The sequence below is a fragment of the Labeo rohita genome, chromosome 8, assembly GCF_022985175.1.
Source record: "Labeo rohita strain BAU-BD-2019 chromosome 8, IGBB_LRoh.1.0, whole genome shotgun sequence".
NCBI classification, from domain to species: domain Eukaryota; kingdom Metazoa; phylum Chordata; class Actinopteri; order Cypriniformes; family Cyprinidae; genus Labeo; species Labeo rohita.
In genome coordinates, this window is record NC_066876.1 from 2,047,930 (window position 1) to 2,065,018 (window position 17,089).

The 17,089-nt window shown below is 41.8% G+C and overlaps 1 protein-coding gene across 2 annotated transcripts in view; it reads left to right on the forward strand.

Moving 5' to 3' along the window:
- The first annotated feature begins 518 nt into the window (after window positions 1-518).
- Window positions 519-17,089, forward strand: part of prickle2a (prickle homolog 2a) — an 85,890-nt gene continuing 69,319 nt past the window's right edge. For both annotated transcript variants that reach the window (XM_051117762.1, XM_051117760.1), the window contains exon 1: window positions 519-761. The gene's annotated coding sequence lies outside the window, so the exon portion shown is untranslated. The remainder of the gene's footprint in view (window positions 762-17,089) is intronic.

Sequence of the window (17,089 nt, forward strand, 5' to 3'; positions counted from 1 at the left end):
ATGCTTTTAAATCCAGTTTAAAGATTATTACTCTCTAGCATCTGAGTGATGCTGTGTATGTACACTGAATAGTTTTTGGTGTTAAATTTGTGTTTTATGTATTTACATTTTAATTGTTTTTGATACTTGTTTTCTTTTGTCTTTTTTCCCCTCTTTTTCTTTTATTCTTTTAAATTCAGATTTATTTTTTATTGTAAAGCACTTTGGATCAACTACGGTTGTGTTAAACTTGTGCTCTATAATTTGGACCTTCAATACAAAGGCATAACTATAGGATATATATATATGTATACGTTAAATATTATTATTTATTTTATTTTACTATTTATTATTATTATTTATTATTATTATTATTATTATTATTATTATTATTTGCACATCTGGTCTCCTTTTATAGTCTGCCCGGCCCACTATCTCTCAGCAAGCCTTCTTGAGATTCTAATTAGATTCAGATTCTCGGCGTCTAATTGGTTGAGAGCTGATGACTCACTCCTACAGGCTATTGGGAGGGAGGGCAGTGCACCCAGAGGAAAATGAAAGCATCTTCCTCACCGCAAACAACCTGCATATCGCTGAATTCTACACAAACGTAATAACAGAAAAGAACAGAAGAAGGGAAAACATATACAGAACGTCAGGCGCATTCCCTTTCTGAGACAAAGAAATACTGCAACCTGCTACCGCCCATTTAACAATCATAAACCTGCAACATAGAGACGAGAAAACACCAACAAGCAAGATAAAGGGAGAAAAAAATCAAGGTAAGTGTAAAAACCCGGTATACTTAATGATACGTAAAGTATTTCAGAAATAAATGAAAAAAAAAAAAAAAAAAAAAAAAACTGTGCTTATAATCCTATAATACTGTACTGTATGTGTATGGAAAGAGATAAAAACGCGTTACGAAATAATACGTTATATATGTATGCTATGCAATATATGTGATGTTTTAAAAACATGTATTTGTGTTATTAGTGTGAGTGTGAACTGCAGCTGGTTGTTAAAAAAATTCTGCATATTTCTGTGATTTACATACCTCAGAGGTGTTTGCAGAACATATTGCGCAGTTATAAATGCTTTTAATGGAGAATATGTTTGTGTGTGTGTAGTGAGTGTGTGTGTGTGTGAGGGAGAGAGAGAGAGAGAGAGAGAGGGCATGCCTCCCCATGTGAGTGGACATGCGCTTTGAATGTGCCAGCAGTTGTTTTTATCTCGCTATATATTTTAGGATTTCATATGCATCACTGTGACCATAATGTGACATGACTGTGTGAGTTTGATATTTGTTTATTAGTTTGCGATGGTTAAAGTTTAGGTGTGGTTTAATGCAATTGGGCATTAAAATAGCCCAAATGTTATTAATGCATATTGATTTAAAGCAGTTTGATTAATTGGGGTGCGTTGTGTGTGTGAAAATGTAATATGATGTATACAAATGTATTCTTTTTAAGTGTGTGTGTAACTACACATTGTACTTGCATGTGTATGCTACACACTTTGTACAAATGGTGCGTAAGGTGCAAGTCTTTGCCTTTGAGCACCGAGATACTTGTGCATGCAAAGGGTTTGTGTATGTGTATTGTGTGTGTGTGTGTGTGTGTGTGTGTGTGTGTGTGTTCATGCCTGCACAGCTCAGTAATAGAGTGGGTGGCAAGTGAGAGATGGTTCAGCTTGTGCAAGAGCAGAATGTTAGTGTGAGTGTGTGTTTGTGTGAGAAGCACATAAGGGAGAGATGCTGTGAAAACGACACACAGCGAGTGTTAAATGAGCTGATGTGAATTTAGCATGTTACCCTCCTCCTCATATCCTCAGTATCTTTTATCTAGAAAGGAAAGATCTTTGTGTCTTCTGTAATCATTACTTCTACCTGCTTTACAGTTTTCTTAGATGATCATAGACACATTGGTTAGACATTTCTGGATTTGTCAAGGGGGGGTCAAACGTTTGGATGGAGAGCTGCTGGATGAAATCATAAGTTCTTATGTAACTTTTCAGTTTGGTGCATTCAGTGTTATGTGTAAAGTGTTATTTCTAGTAACCAGGTATTTGACAATGTGCAAATACTATATTCAATGTGCAAAATTAATAATTATTTGATAAGTTAACAAGTGAGTGAAAAACATTACTGACCAATCCTGCCTCACTGGTTGTTGCTATCCACCGTATTATAAGACAAGCATTTGATCCTCTCTAAATCTGTGAAACCTTGCAAGTTTAGATAATTTTCAGTATAATTTTGAAGAATTTAATATGGTAAAACACTGTTGCTGGGGCACTTACTTTAGGGACAAAAGGTATTTGAAGGAGATGCAGTATTTTGTTTCTCCTTCAGATCTATACATCTGCATATAAAGTGCATGTTGTGGGTAAACTATGGGCCAACCCTTATTCCCAAATTAACATGTATAACATCAATAAGGAAGCCTATGTTTGCACCAAGTTATATTAGAATTAATAGGTTAGGGTGAATTTAAGAATAAAAGGTGTGTATTCTTAAGACCTACTAGCTCTAATGAGCAGTTGCCTTGATGTAGGAATTGTGGAGAGAGCAGGGCAAATGTGTTTTGTAATGTGGCCAAACATACTGTACTTGGTGAGAAGAATAATTAAGGATGGTGTAATTTCCTTTTTATCTTAACTTTGTGTTACCATGACAACACTGCACTGTCTACATCACCTTGTTGACCGGCCATAAATCGTAAACTGACTTTTTGCTCCAAACATACGATTGGCAACCGGCTGGTTTTAAAATTCACATGGCTCCATAGTTTCATCACTTTACAGTGTTGCAATGACTGTCTTTGTGCAGTAACTCACCTGTCACAGTTTAATGAATGGGAAGATGACATTAAGTGACTGAATGCACATATCCTACATACAGTTCCTAAGCCTAAGGCACACCTGTGCAATAATCAAGTTGTCTAAACAGCGTCTTGATGTGCCACACCTGTGAGGTGGATGGATTATCTCGGCAAAGGAGAAGTGCTCACTAACACAGATTTAGACAGATTTGTGAACAATATTTGAGAGAAATACGCCTGTTGTGTACATAGAAAAAGTCTTAGATCTTTGAGTTCAGCTCATGAAAAATGGGGGCAAAAACATTTTGTGTTGTTTTTATAATTTTGGTCAGTGTAAATATACAGAAACATTTTTAAAAATACACAATATGCGAAATACAGCAGATGGTATTTGTGGGTACATGTATGTTTTGTACAAATTCAATAAGAAATGTAGATAAGAAGTATGTGTGTTAATTAAATAAATGTATAAATAGTGTTGTGTATAGGGCTGGGCGATATGGCCCAAAAATTATTACAATAATCTTTTTTTTGTATTAGTTGATATTGATAATTATCACAATAAATGTCAAACTTTTATTTCTTTTAAGTTTAAAGGCAGATTTTTGCTTCATTGTGAAAGTTGTAAAAACCAGACGGTTAAATATGGCTTTAAAATATTCTTTATGGTCAGAACATGACAAATAATTCATGTTTTTTAAATTCTTCACACTTTTTCCAGTCATTTTTCCTTAACAAAATAAATATCTTAATAGAAAAAAATTATTTGTTAGTTTTGCATGTTTTAATGAGTAATATATTTTCAAATCAAGACACAGGTTTATGTTACCTGATAATAATAATAAGATAGCATTTTTTTTGTCCCTTAGAAATACACATTTGATAGTAGCTTGAGTTAGGATGCAGATGTAGATTTATGTTCATTATCAAAATCATTAATATCTGTAAAAAATGTAGCAACCTCATTTTTATATGGTGAAATTTAATTATTCTTGCTGTTTGCTCATTCCATAGTATCATCCATAGATTATGATAATAACAGTTAAAAACCACAAATATAGCACCTTAACACCATGATAAAAATGTAATATGGTTCCTAGGTATTCGTATGAAAAACACTAGTCTAAATACATAGTGTCACAAATCTGGTTCTGATTCTCAGTCCGCTCGCCACCAGAGGTTGCCTTGCCATTACACAGACTGTTGCACTACACCCCGGACTACATTTCCCATGCTCCACGTCACTCACCACGCTCACAGCTGCAACCAATCACAAACGGTATAAATACGAGGCCTTTCCCACTATTCTGGGCTGAGTATTGCAACGTTTTTAGCACTAACCTGGTGTTAGCGTCTTTACGGAGCCACTTCCCAATTTGCCAAGTCTACTTATTTCTTGTTTTCCTAGTTTTTGTCATTCGAGTCTTGTTTTCTAGTCTGGTTATGTCGTCTTGTCTCGTCAGCAGCCTGCCCTGGATTTATTATCGCCTGTCATGGATTTGACCCTTTGTCTTGCCATTTCGGACTCTGTTTGCTCCTCCTATGATCTCTTGCATGTTTATCGAATTACCCTTTTGCCTAGCCCCCCTGGATTACGTTCGCCGTTGATCAACCCTCGCCTGTTTCACGGATTACTCTTGTTTCTAGCCCTCATATACCTGTTTGCCATTGTCTGATCCGTCCGCTTCTCGCTTCTGTCACTTCGTAACAGAATACCCGGCCGCACAAGCATCCAGCAGCTTTTCACGTGGACATTGGCCAGGTATGGACACTGCAAGACTGTTATTAGCCCTCGAGCAGGGCACACGGTTGCTCGAGGACTGTGTACAAGAGTATTTAGATCTGTCTTATTTTTCTGATCTGCCAGACTGTGTTTTGATCGACTTTTTCTGCGAGGGCATTAATCAGCCTTTGAAATCACGGCTCATACACAAGGGTCCGCAGTTGTTTCTCTGTCAGTTTATTGACTATGCTTTGCTGTGTGTGGGCTCATTATTCACTATGGGTGTCATGGAGGAGGAATGCAACAACGCGGTAATGGCGGCCGCGAAGTTTAGTCATCCAAAAGCCCCGGGACAATCAAGTATATTGATCGCTACTCCAGTGATTAAACCTGCTCGTGAAATGGCGGCCGCACCGGAGCGCGCTCACATGATGGCGGTGACAGTTGAGCCCGTTCACAAAATGGTGGTGACAACAATGTTCCGTCATGTCACTGCTGCCATCCCTGAGTCATGTAATGTCACAGCTGTCCAGAGTCAAGTCAGAGCTGCTCGTCCTAAGTCAAGCCAAGGTACAGCTGTTGTTGCTGAGTCAAGTGAAGTCAGAGCTGCTCTTCCTGAGTCAAGTCAAGTTACAGCTGATGTTCCTGAGTCAAGTCAAGTCAGAGCTCGACACGTCCTGTCTGACCTCCCAGAGCCTCGTCACATCTCAGCTGATCTCCCAGAGCCTCGTCACATCTCAGCTGATCTCCCAGAGCCTCGACACGTCACGTCTGATTGTCCAGAGTCACGACACATCACGTCTGATCATCTAGAGTAACGCCATGTCCTGTCTGCTGCACCCAGATCATCAAGGTCAGTCATACGTAATTCCAGTCTGGTATACAGTGTGAGGGATCCTCTGCTGGTGTCTTCGCATGCTGCTGGTATCCCTAAACCAGCACTCACCAACCCTCCTGTCCCAGAAGTAATCCCCTTGTCTGCAGCACTTCCCATATGGGGGATTGCTTTCTGGTGTCTATGGACTGCATTCACTACCACTGAAGTTCCAGAGACAGCGACGTCCACGGGAGGTTTCCCAGAGGTGGCGTCTGAAGCTGCAGAACCTCCAGTAGTGGCAGTACCCACTCCAGAATCTCCAGAGGCGGCGGTGCCCTTTCCCGACCCTATGGAGGTGGCGACATATGCTGCAGAACCTCCTGAAGTGATGTCTTTTACTTCAGCTCTGGTTACGGTAGTGGCACCCATACATGAACTATCCTCTTGTCCTGCTCTGGCCATGGAGGCTGGCTGTGAATGCCCTGTCTTTCCTGTCATGGCCAAGGAGGCAATCTATGAACCCTCTGTCCATCCTGTCACGGCTATGGAGGCCGTCATTGAACTCTGCCCATCCTGTCTCGGCTATGGAGGCCATCATTGAACTCTCTGCCCTTCCTGTCACAGTCATGGAGGCCAGTTATGAACTCAAGGCCCGTTCTGAGCTGAACAAAGAGGTCATCTACAAACTCTTGTCCTGTCCTCAGCCTATTTATGAACTGTCTGCCTGTTCAGTGCCCATAGAGACTGCTAATAAGCCCATTGCGTTCTCTGCCTCTGTTCTTGCTGCTCTGTCTGTCTCTTCTGTCTCTGTTTTCCTCAGGTCCCATTCTCTGCCGTGGGACTCTGCTCCGACTACTTTATCCTGGTGGCCGTCTGCTGTCCTGTGCTGGTCTGCCCAAGCCTGGTGGGCTCTTGCCCCATCTGCTCTGCCGTGGAGGTCTTCTGCTCCATCTCCTTCGCCCTGGTGGGCTCCTGCTCCATCTGCTCCGCCCTGGAGGGCTCCTGTTCCTTCTGCTCCGCCCTGGCGGGCCCCGGCTCCGTCTGCTCCGCCCTCCATCTGGTCCTGATTCTCAGTCCGCTCGCCACCAGAGGTCGTCTTGCCATTGCACAGACTGTTACACTACACCCCGGACTACATTTCTCACGCTCCACCTCACTCACCACACTCACAGCTGCAGCCAATCATGAACGTATAAATACGAGGCCCTTCCCACTATTCTAGGGCCGAGGAGTGCAACACCTTTAGCACTCACCTAGTGTTAGCATCTTTACGGAGCCACTTCCGAGTTTGCCAAGTCTAGTTATTTCTTGTTTTCCTAGTTTTTGTCATTCGAGTTTTGTATTCTAGTCTGTTATGTCGTCTTGTCTTGTCAACAGACTGCCCTGGATTTATTATTGCCTGTCATGGATTTGACCCTTTGTCTTGCCGTTTCGGACTCTGTTTGCTTAAAGAGGAAGTGGCCTGGGTTTGAGGGGTCCAGAATAATTTTGCCAGCTCTGTTACTTACTTTGGATGAGTACAGGTTTTAGAAAGTGGGGAGGGTTGTACCAGTGATTCGCTTAGCAGTTTGGAGTATTCGCTGCAATCTTCTAAGGTCTGATTTTGTAGCTGAACTAAACAAGAACACAGTTATAGAAGTGCAAAGGATGGATTCAATGAATGCAGAGTAAAACCTTATCAGCAGCTTTTGTGGCAGGTTGAACTTTCTCAGCTGGAAAAAGCACATCCTCTGCTGAGCCTTCTTGACAATGTGGAACTCTCACTTCAAGTCCTGAGAGATGGTGGTGCCCAGGAATAATGAGTAGGGGGTAGTGCAGGGGTTTTTCCTGAAATCCACTGTCATCTTCACTGTTCTGAGCCTGTTAAGCTCCAGGTTGTTATAACTTCACCAGACAGCCCACTGCTCAACCTTTATGCAGACTCATCACTGTCCTGGATGAGGCTGATGACTGTGGTGTCATCTTTAAATTTCAGGAGCTTGAACAACAAGAAAAGCAGTGGGGAGAGAATGCATCCATGGGGGGTAGGTGCAGGTGCTAGATGAGAATTTTCCCAGCCTCACTAGTTGCTGCTTGTCTGTCAGGAAGTTGTCATCCACTGACAGATGATACTGGACAAAGAGAGCGGAGTTAATTTGGACAGGAGGAGGTTTGGCATGATAGTGTTGATGTCCGAGCAAGTCCACAAACAGGATTCTCACATTAGTCCCTGGTTTGTCCAGATGTTGTAGGATATATGATATCTTGTAATTGGTGATGTCTTTCAGTCCTTTCCACACTGATGTAGGGTCACTTGCAGAAAACTAGCAGGTTTCTCAGCTTTTCCGAATATTATTTCTTAAGCCAAGTTCACACTACACTACTTCAACTTTGGCAGATCACTGTCCTGTTCAGAGTACATGACTTGTTGTCTGTTTCGAAGTCATTGTGGTGTTCACACTACGTGACACTACGTAAATGATCCACAACAGGGGGTCATACACTACACAAGCTGCCAATAATTCTGTCAACCAATGACTCTATCTGGTTTCCAAACCATGTTTTGTCATGGAAACTCATGTGAGAAAAGGAACAGGAATGATTTGACACATGAAGTAAAACAATGGTTGTTATGTGTCATTAGTCCATCTTTTTAAATTCGTTATTACAGGTTTAGCTGATTTTAGTTTCTGCCTGTAGGTCAATATAAGATGAACCAGGCAGTGAACAGAGAGCCCAGAGATATGCATCCTTTATTGTGGGGCAACAGTGGTCCAGTATATTACAGTCTCTGGTAGGACATGTAACTTGCTGTCTGTATTTTGCAGTTCACGGGAGAGATTTGCTGGGGTCGGCTAAGGCGCCGGCAAGAGCACTTGCATATTTTCCCGATGACAGTGAAAAGAACTTAAACTTAAAATTTTAATTGGACACACAAAAGTAATACATTTCTGTTTGTTAATATAAGTTTTTTTTTTAAGTAATGACCAAGTGGCCAGCAGCAGACACCATAGCATCATAGCCTGTTTGATCAACTGGAACGCTTCACAAAAATTAACCGAAACTCAGCAAATACATGCCTTACAGGTAGGGGTGTGACAAGACACTTATCCCACGAGACGAGACACGAGACTGGGTTCACGAGAACGAGACGAGACGAGATTTTTAAACTTTTCTCAAGAAATCCTCAATGATGACTCAATGATGGTCTTTTGTTCAACTGAAAAAGACCAAATGTAAAAAAAATGTAGGTGCATTTTGAACTTTATGAACTTAAACTTCCATTTTAATTAATTATATGCAGTAATAAACAACATTTAAACAAGAGCTTCACGATTCTGGATAAACTGAGAATGCCGGTTGTTTTTAATAAATTGGAGAGCATGATTCTCTCAAAAAAAGATTAAAAACTAAACAAAATAACGTAATTTACTAGTGGTTCTGGCAAACTGTTCATTCCTTAAGTCTTTTAAAAACATATATTAATTTAAACAAAATAAAATAAAAATAAAAAAAACATTCAGTGAAGGAGTCAGTGTCTCACTTCATTAAGACTTGTTTGACTATTGAAATCTCCTGAATGAATGATGCAGTGACATACTTTTTTTAAACAGGCAGTTGTTGCCACCTCCTGGCGGAAGAGGATAAGCGTTACTATACATACAAGTGTTAAGATACTTTCGTTTTGATCGCTACTGTAGACAATAAGAGTTTACCCAAAATATAAACTTTTATCCCTGTACTTCTATTATTTAAATGTCTGTAACACAGAAATAATGATTATAATGTGGTTGAAAAGACTGTTTGTGTTGCTCTTTCTGCGTTCACATTTACCCCGACCCTCTGATTCATTAACATGGGCAGCGACAAAATGTGCTTCTCATGCTCCACTGACACTCGCGATGTGAAACAGTCCTGATACACTTAGCTAAATCGTTGTCATTCAGGAATAAGATCGCGTGGGTGTTTGAATGGAGATCTCATATTTTAAGGATTAATCGTGCAGCTCTAATGTAAAGACTGCAAAATGTTTTGGGAGGATATGGTCACGAGATCACATCCGATGGACACATTGGATCTCGCGAGATATCGTGCCACGAGATCTCGTCACATCCCTACTTACAGGCATGATGAATATATCTATAGAAAGCATTATTAACACGTAACGAAATAAAAACATATTGAAAACAAAAAGCTGTGTGGGTTAATGCAATCTGTGATCATGTGCAGAAGTTGAAAGCGTGCAATGGCTAGTGTTTGCGTACTGTTTTTTTCCAATTTTACTTTCACTTTCGAAAGAACATGTTCAGCAAGCAGGGGCGAAGTTGTAAAAGGGGGCACGGTGGCAAGGACCACAAATGACGCCTTGACGCCGGCCATGGAACAATGTAGAAATTTAGAACAATGTAGAACAATTTTTTTGTGTGTAATTTCACTTTTTTTTATCAGTTTTATTTTGAAAAACATGGCACAGTATGCTATAGCATTAATATAACATGAAATGAGTTTGTAGCCCTATTAAATGATGAAATACAGTGAGTGAGGCTGGTAAATAGTGAGTGAGTCCGCTAAATAGTGAATTAGCTGTCATCATCAAAGCTTGTGCAGCCAGCAGCGCTGGAGAAACTGCGGTGACCGTAACCCGCATCTGCTCGCGAATTGCGAATTGAGTAAATGCCCACATCGCTGTAAACAAAGCAGCAACATGTTCATCTCGGATACTTTTAGTTTTTGGAAGAAAACGCTGAAAGGAATAAGCCTCCTTGTATTTACTTCAGAAGAAGATGCGCTGAGAGGAACAGGCTAAGCTTGTTTATCTCACAAACAGAACACAAGCGCGGCTGGAGCCAGCAGAGGAGATCTTTTATACAGTGTAAGTAATGTTTCTTATAATGTATTGTTGTGACATAATCTTGGAACACATTTACTTGTTGGACTTTTCCAAAACTATAATTTCCTGACTAAAATGTGTAAAATTGAGTGCAACATTTTGAAATATGACAACCTTTCAATGCTGTATTTTTGTTTTATTCATAAACAATACAACATAAAAGTACAGTAGGTCTAATGTTTAGACAATATAAAAGTAATGTCTAAGAATGCTTAGACCAATCTTTACTGTGAAATACTCTGTCTGCATATATCTGCTCAAACGTGTTAATGTGCTTAATAATAATTTAGTTTCTCAGATGTTGTTTTTGTACTGTATAATAATAAATACAAAGCATGTGTGGATATGATAGAAATCACATGGGCAATATTAGTGATTGCTGATGTAACAATATAGTTACTCCAGGCCTATCAACATGCTCACTGATTTATTCATTTATGTGACCAGATACCTGTATGAATATTTTTTGGAATATAAATTATAGAAATAATCTTTTTATGTAACAAGGATGCTTTAAATTGCTCCTAATATTAACATGCTAACAGATGTTTTTTTTTGTATTGTTTTTGTTGTTTGTGAACTGATACCTGCATAACAGATGAATCCTGCTGACTTTCACTTGAGTCTCTCCAAACTGTTTTCCTCTGAGAGTGCTGTATCAATATCTGATGTTCAGCTACACTGATATTCTATGGTAAAACAAGTTCCTTGACTACTGATGATGAGTTTTGCAAGCACTTAAATATCGGGTATGATTTACTTGTTTCACTTGTTGAACAGAATTCAGAAAACAGTTTTCAGGAATTACACAAAGTCTGTTCACATCTCTGTGGTGAGATCAGTGTGCTTAATAATGTGTAATAAAACCCCATTTTTTGAATCTTCTCACATTGTTTCTTACCTGACAGTCAGTCTCATTGATGGGCCATTAGGGGAGGGCCTTTTGTCTCTCTGGTGTGAATCATTAAATATTCATGGGCATTGTCACTCCCTCGCACATTCCCTTTCGATCACAAAACATTTGCCCCAGTTGCCAGATCGGGACATATCAACCAGCAGCCTCATTTCATTTCTAGTAACGGACGGTAGAAAGTTCAGGAATGAATGGTTGGTGATTTTTGACAGAATAGTCCCACAACTGACCGTTCATTTTTTCCTGACTTGTTTCACCTTCAGTAATAACGAATCAAAATGGATACATTTCAAGAGACAAGGGAAAAAGACACAGAAAACTTTAATGTAAATCAGAAAAGCAGCATGCACATTTCTGGTAAAAAATGAAAAGCCATCAATTGATACTTAAAATGGGAAGCATGCCAGATTCAAACCAGCAGCAAGAGTCAAAAGCTTGTCCACAGTTTAGTAAACGTTGGCAACCCCTTAAAGTTATTCTTGACTGTGCTGTATTGACTGCTTTAATGCGTTGCAATACAGTAAGCCATTCTTTTGATGCTTACATCCGAAAAAGATTTTCTTTCCTTTTTTTTCCCATTTTTTTCTTGCCCCCTTGACTCAAGAGTCAAATGTCACCCATGCATCTGTACACCACCTTTTGTTAAGGTAGAGGCATGTTCCACCGCTTAGTGATTTTCCCTGCTGATTCTGGATGTCACAGAACAGGCCAGAGACAAGAGGTAAACGGTCAAACAGGTAAGTTTATTGACAGATGCAGTGGCCAGATCGTGAAGGGCAGATGGCAGGTAAGTAATGAGCAATGTAAACAGTTCTTGGGTTCTTAGCTGGTTTGCTTGATTCTTGTTTCTTCGCAGGTTGGCAGATTTGTGTGGACGGAGGAGAACTGGATCGTTGGAACGTCAGAGGAGCTGAAGCAAACATAGGCAAGTAACAGGTAAGGAGTCAGGTTTAGTCCAACAATGTGAACGATGGACCGGACGATGAGAGACTGAGTGAAGCGTGTATTTGTAGGAGTGCTGATTGATGGCTGCAGGTGTGGGTGATCAGTAATCAGGTGATTGTGATCTGGTGAGTGTGTGACTGTGTGGAATCCAGGGACGATCAGGATGGTTGCGATGGAACTCCTCCAGTAAAGTGGGGTTCGAGTACATCGTCCCGGGCCACACAGTATCTCTGGACCACGTCCCTCCCAGTCTACCAGGTACTTATTCGCCCCGTCACCGCGAATCCAGAATGTCCCACACCTGGTAGATGGATGGCTGGTCGAGGATCTCTGGAAGAGGAGGTTCTTCCGGCTCAGTGGGTCCTGGTGCAGAGAGAGAAAATCGTTTAAGGAGGGAGACGTAAAAAAGGTGGGGTGAATTCGGTACCTGGGTGGCAGTTGGAGTTCGTAGGTGACTTAATTTATCTGCCTCTGTATCTTGAACAGACCAATATAGCGGGGAGGCAGAGACGCAGACCCTGGGTGGACAGCCAGACCTTCTCTCCAGGTTGGTATGAGGAGGAGAGGCCCGTCGGGAATCTCCAAAGGTCTTATGCCTTCGCACTGCACGTTGGAGATGTATGTGATCTGACTCCCACACTCTCTCGCTTGCTTGGGACCAGTGGTCCATAGCTGGAACCTCATGGCCATAGCCCGGTACATTATGAACTGAGCCCAGAAGGCTAATAAGGCTAATAAGGTCTGGAGGGAGAATGGGCTCTGGTTCTGTTGGTGTGTCTGGAGAGTGTAGTCATAATAAAGCATCAGCTTTGCAGTTGCGGTTTCTGCGTTGGTGGGTGATGATGAAGTTAAATCGGGTAAAAAACAGAGCTCAGCGTGCCTGACGGGGCTCCTTGAGCCTCTCAAAGGCTTTGTGGATTGTAGTGCTCCAGTACAGGAACTTGGGTTTACCTCAGAGCACGGAGATTGATTGGTGAATCCCAGGAATCTCTGCAGCCAGCAGCACTGGAGAAACAGTTTGTGGCAGGGGCCACTCCTTAAAGGCTTTTACCTTCCCCTGTTCCATCTGGATTCAATTGGGGCCAATAACATACACGAGGAACTACACGGTGGAGTGATGGAACTCGCATTTCTCCAACTTGAGGTAAAGATGGTGTTCCCGAAGTTTCTGGAGGACCTGCTCACATGTTGGCGATGTTCGGCCAGGTTCTGGGAGTAGATGAGGATGTCATCTATATAGATGATTATGAAGCGGTGGAGATACTCTCAGAACACTTCGTTCATGAAACCTTGGAAGACGGATGGTGAGTTGGCCAGGCCATACGGCATGACCCGATATTCGTAATGGCCAGATGGTGTGATGAATGCCGTCTTCCACTTGTTGCCGTCCCGGATCCGAATGAGGTAATAATATATATGCTTGCTGAATACGTCCTGGAATGCCATGTAATCAGATGAGATGGTGGGTGTCTCTTTAGGTTCTGCCTGCTTCGACTGGACTGATTGGAGTGATTGATTGAGGTTGTAGCTACTGATCTGGATGAGCTCTCTGACACAGTGACATCCAGCACCAGTTTCTGAGGATATGTGTGTTCCTACCCGGACTTATTTAACATATAACAATGATAAACCCTGGTTCACTGCAAAACTCAAACAGCTTTGCCAGGCCAAAGAGAATACCTACATGAGTGGGGACAAAGCCTTGTACAAACTGGACAAATGCACAGTGAATAGGGAGATAAGTGTAGCTAAGATAAGCTACTCTGAAAAGCTGAAAAAAAAGTTTTCTATCAATAACCCTGTATATGTTTGGAAGGGCCTGAAAGCCATCACCAGGTACAAGACACCATCCCCCAGCACTGTAAAGAATCAACTTTTAGCCAACAATTTGAATGAGTTTTACTGCAGGTTTTAAAAGCCTCGTCTCACACCCTACACCCACTCTGACCATCTCACCACACAGCCATCAATACCCTCCACCGAACTGCTTCTCAGCTTGCACCTACGATTTGTAAAGATGATGTATGCAAAGTCTTATCGAGCAAACAGGTTTCATTCAGGTTATTCAGGTTTCTGGGTACCACCATCTTGGGAGTTCTGTATTGTGAACTCCAGAGACTCTGTTGTGGAAGAAAAAACAAAAACAGCAGAAGCTGTACTTCTTTCATCTGGAAAAGTTCAACCTGCCACAGGCGTAGATGACACCGTTTTACTCTGCTGTTAGTGAGTTGGTTCTGTACACTTCTATAACTGTCTGGTTTGGGTCATGCAGCAAACAGATATAAGAAGACTGCAACAGAGTGTTAGGACAGCTAAAATGATAATTGGTGTGCACCTGCCCAACCTTCAGGACTTCTACAACTCCAGAGTGAAGAAACGGACAGGTAACACCATCACAGACCCCTCTCCCCAGGCCACAACCTGTTTGCACTTCTCCCCTCAGGCACATTTTACAGATCTTTGTGCACTAGAACATCTAGGCACAAAAACAGTTTTCCCTCATGCTATCTCCACCTTAATCCGCACATCAATTACCATGTGTTCTTATAATTCATTCTCAGTACTTGAGAGCAAGGCGATAATTAGATATCATGTAAATACATGTACATATTTGTTGATACAACTGTTAGCACACACACTGTACCCAATGCACAAACCTGTACTGACCCAATTTTAACAATTGTAACATCTACAAATAACTGTCGGACACAATATCACAATTGCGTTTGTGCTATTCAGGACCTTGTATGATAGGGACATGTAATTGCATTCTATAAGCTATATCAAACAGTGGGTTATTGTCCTGCATCATGTGTGTCACCAGTCAACTGTATGAAATGTAAGATGGCCATATGATATGATCTGAAAGCAAAGCAAGTAGACTTTTAACATCAGTCAATTAAGTATTTTAAGTAATTAAAATTTAAACGTGGTAACCATGTATGAATGAAAAAGTATGAATGCATGTTTAACATTTTAAAGAACTTGGGCTGGTGGTGCTTGAGACATTGCTGGTCATTCAGTGTTTTATTAAAAAAATACTAATAAAATACTACTCCTAATTCTACTACTAAATGTGCTAAAAATCCCTTATAAAGAGAATGAGACACTGTGTCCCCTTGTCATGCTTCAGTTATTTCTGTGCATGTCTTCTTCAGAAAAAACATTCAGACACATTTGGATACTTCAGAAACCAGTCATGCCAAAGGAAGTTAATGAGGAACCAAAGCCCATTATCTCTAAGGAACTCATTGTAAGGTCCATTCAGTGGAATCCCAATCCTGAGACCTCCTCCAGTGCCTTTTCCGCTACTCCGCAGGGCTGTCCACCTGGACTGCAGTATGTCTCCAGAGCACAACGCACTCTTCTTATTCACTCCGCTCACTTCTCTCTGGGCACTGGCCACCCAGGGGCCAACAGCACCCTCTCACTGCTGAAAGACCACTTCTGGTGGCCCAATATGGCCAGGGATGTGAGAAGGTTATTCCAGGGTTGTTCTGACTGTGCCATCTCAAAAAAGCACTCGCCACCTACCATCTGGCAAACATGGTCCATGGTCACACCTAGGAGCAGATTTTATCACAGACTTACCCATCAGCTCAAAATACTCCACAGATCATTTATTATATCACTTTGAAAATGCCTATTTTGATTGGAAGCAGAAACAAGCTGTTTTGTGCATGTCTCTTTAAATGCAAGTAAGCTGTTGCTCCCCACCCCCTTTTCCAGAATAGAGCTGTGCTATTATAGGCCATACCTCAGATATTCTGCCAAAAAAACATCTGTTTGGTTTTGATTATTGTTGTCCAGTCCTAATGGGCAATGGTAAATAAACTTGGCTTGCTGTCCTCAATGGAGGCTCAAACCCGAGGCATCGAGTTCGAACCCCCCCCCCAATGCGATATTACCTAGAGGGAGAATAACAGAAACAGAGGAGGAGAAGGGGAGGTGGAGGGATGCCGGAAGAACGGAGGCTGGGACGGTGCAATGAGAGCTGCTTATATAGGCTTGTAATGATGATTGACAGGACTGAATGATTAGGCTCCTCCTGAACCTACGTTTGGAACTTCATTTCACAAGTTTGCCTGCCCATCCAGTCCTAATGGGCAATGGTAAACAAACTTGGCTTGCTGTCCTTAATGGAGGCTCAAACCCGAGGCTCGGCTTGAGCGCAGAGTTCGAACCCCCCAAAAAGTGCTTATAAGGGACAGCAAGCCGGGCAATCAACTGCGAGTAGTTTTTGTGATACGAGTAGAGAAAACCTTTGATTTTATCTCTCCCCCCCCCAAGAATGTGCAGAATACATTTCCCTGTTGCCGCATTAGGGCAATATAAGGCAGTTAAAGGGCTAACAAACGAGATCGCTCCTGTAGGCGAGGGGTAGGAAAGCACTCCTGTGGCAGTGACGTAAAGAAACATCATCTGAGGAGAAATCTCTGCTCTTGCAAAACTGGAAGAAAATGAATATATGAAAATTAGTCAGGGTGCTGCAAGGGTGCTGTGCAGAACTGGAATTTAGCATGACATCAGCTGCAAGGGAAGTGGGAGAGGTTATTGCTGTGGAGGCGAGAAAGAGTTTTAGTATACCTGCTCTTAGACCGGTGGAGGAAATCACTGCTGCGGCAGTGAGAAATGGAGGTTAGTATGACGTCTGCTGCAAGAAAGGTGGGGATGTCATTGCTGCGGAGGTGAGAAATAGTGATTTAGAATGGAAACTCCTCCAAGACTCGTGGAAGAAATACTGACCTCTACACATCTGCTGAGACCGGTGGAAGAATTCACTGCTGCGGCAGTGAACAAACGAGTTTGGTGTGACGTCTGCTGAGGCCTGTGGGAGAATTCACTGCTGCGGCAGTGAGCAATAGAGTTTGGTGTGACGTCTGCTGAGGCCAGTGGGAGAATTCACTGCTGCTGCAGTGAACAAAAAAGTTTAGTACGACATCTGCTGAGGCCAGTGGTAGAAATCACTGCTGTGGCAGTGAGAAATAGGAGTTGGTATGACGTCTGCTGCAAGAAGGTA